This window comes from Agrilus planipennis, unplaced genomic scaffold (genome assembly GCF_000699045.2).
Source record: "Agrilus planipennis isolate EAB-ADULT unplaced genomic scaffold, Apla_2.0 scaffold860, whole genome shotgun sequence".
Classification (NCBI taxonomy): Eukaryota; Metazoa; Arthropoda; class Insecta; order Coleoptera; family Buprestidae; genus Agrilus; species Agrilus planipennis.
This window is the reverse complement of record NW_020439513.1, coordinates 7,066-10,020: the sequence shown is the minus strand read 5'-3', so window position 1 is coordinate 10,020 and position 2,955 is coordinate 7,066.

Genomic DNA, 2,955 nt, shown 5'->3' with positions numbered 1-2,955 from the left:
AATGGTAGGGGAAGGACCAATATCGTAAAACACAAGATCAATACTGGTAATGCACAGCCTATTCATCAAAGACCTAGACGATTGCCCCTGGCCAAGAAGGAAGAAGCAAAGCGAATAATCCACGAAATGCAGGAGACCGGCATAATTGAGCCATCCTCATGTACATGGACATCACCGGTAGTATTGGTAAAGAAGAAGGATGGAACAACCCGTTTTTGTGTGGACGAAAATTCACCCTACGCACCGACCATGCAGCTTTAAAGTGGCTTCTGAATTTCAAGAATCCGGAGGGCTAGGTAGTTCAATGGATTGAGAAGCTACAGGAATATGATTTTAACGTAGAGCACCGGCCTGGAAGCGGACACAAGAATGCCGATACCGTTTTCAGAAAATCTTGTCAAACGAACTGCAAGCAGTGTGATCGAATGGAAAAAAATGAAGAGGCAATTCGACGCGTCATGGTAATCGATGACGAGTGGTTACCTGACAATATAAAACACGACCAAGAAAACGACCCGGATTTAAAGAAGGTGATGGAATGGAAAAGAGACGGACAACGACCAACGTGGCAGCAAATTTCTTCCTGTACCCAAATACTGAAATCGTTATGGACTCAGTAGGACTCAATGGTATTCCCAGAGTCCGAGAGTCCAGAGTGGGTTGAAGCCTACGCCTTTCCGGACCAAGAGTCGGAAACCATAGTTGAGGAGCTGGTGAAAGAGCTAATCAGTCGTTTTGGGGTGCCCTTGGAGTTGCACTCAGACCAAAGGAGGAATATCGAATCGGCTATATTCCGTGGAATATGCGAGCTCTCCTAGGAATAAAGAAAACTCGAACTACTCCACTCCATCAACAATCAGACAACATGGTTGAACGAATGACCTGGACCTTGATTAAATATCTCTTCAAGGTAGTGTCTGATCACCAAAGGGACTGGGACAGCTATTTGACTTTATTTTTAATGGCATACCGTTCATCTGTCCACGAAACGATTGGCCAAACACCTGCCAGTGTCCTTTTTGGAAGGGAGTTACGACTACCTTGTGACCTCAAATTCGGCTGTAAACCAGGAGATGACTTGACTGGAGAAGATTATGTTACCAACCTTCGAAGAAAGCTTGATATCCACGAGTCGGTTCGTCAGCATACGCAGATTGCTAGTGACAGGATTAAAGAAAACTACGATATCAAGGCTACAGCAGGTGGTTACCAAACTGGAGATTTTGTTTGGTTGTATAATCCTCGTCGTCGCCGTGGACTATCACCTAAGTTCCAACAGAATTGGGAAGGACCCTATGAGATAGTGAAGAGGATTAACGACGTGATCTACCGAATTAAGAAAACTCCAAATGGGAAGCCGAAAGTAGTCCATTTTAATAGCTTGGCTCCATTCGCCGATGCAAATGAAGAGGAGGCACGGGCCAGATCATTAAGAACTATTCCTTCCGAGCCCACATTCGAAGAGTTCATGAAGGAAGGCCCCCATGTTAACAGGAGATTTGGAGTGACGCAAGAAATCCGACGAGACCTCTTTGCTATATCCAAGGAATATTCTCTGGGCTCATTTTGTGCAGGTTTCCACCCAGTTCTCGTGAAAACTATAGCGTCGTTCCTCCGGGATCGCAATTTCACAGTGAAACTTGGGGACGTCCACTCTAGTCTCCGCACCATGGAGGCCGGAATACCACAAGGTTCGCCGCTATCGCCACTACTTTACACCCTCTACACAGCGGACACACCGACGTCTAAGGACGCTTGCCCTGTACGCCGACGACACCGCAGTTATGGCTAAGTCGATTGTTCACCACATGGTAACTAATCGTCGTCAGGCAGCTGCCGACCAATTAGACGATTGGTGCAGGAAATGGCGAATAGCGGTTAACCCGGAAAAGAGCTGCTCTCTATTCCTCACCAAGCGACGACATACACCCGACGTACGCCGCAAAAAGTCACTCTGCGCTCCACCTTCGTTATACGAATATCACGTACGCTACACCCATTTCTATTACCTAGAGCCTTCTCCACAGCGAACCAGGCGTTTAACACAACTGTCCGTGACTGGACAAATTTATTATTCAAGGCCATCAATATATTCAGTCCAGCCGTAAGAGTTTTTCTTTACACTACTTGTTATTTTTTTATAATATAAATTGGTAAAAAGTGTGAGTACAACTGACTTGTTTATAATTTACTAACCGACTAACTTGTTTATAACAATATTCAACTGTTTATCAATACATAATATACGATTACTATGGAGCTCAAATAAAAATTAGCAATTCTCAAAACAACAACATTATGGACTATAAACAGAACAAATAATTGATTAATCCTAAAACACAAACATAGGCGACGAAAGAGCGCTTAGTAAACATGAAATCTCAACACTCCCATTCGCTCTTTCGAATAATAAAAATACATTGTTACACTTAATCTAAATTTAACATTTTACAATTTTTATCAAACTTAAGCAATTTAAGTGACAAACTTTTTGTTAATAAATCCGCAAGTTGACAATAAGTAGGAACCCGAATCACTTGAATATCACCACTTTTAACACACTCGCGAATATAATGAAATTTTATGTCTATATGCTTTGAACGATCATGGTACACAGGGTTTTTAGTTAACTGTTCAGCTGCTGCGTTGTCGATAAACAACTTGGTTGATGAGCTTTGAAGGAATCCTAGTTCACACGTCAGTAGACGTAACCATTGGGTGTTTTTGGCAGCAACATGAGCAGCTACATATTCTGCATACATGGTGGAATCCGTAATAATACTTTGCTTTTGACTTTTCCAAATAACAGGGCCACCATTTAGAATCAAAACTACTCCACTTATTGATTTTCGGTCATGAGAGGTTGCCCAGTCTGCATCACTGTATGCGATTACTTCGTTTTTTGAAGTACAACTTCCATTGTATGTAATACCTTTACTTAACGTTCCTTTTAAG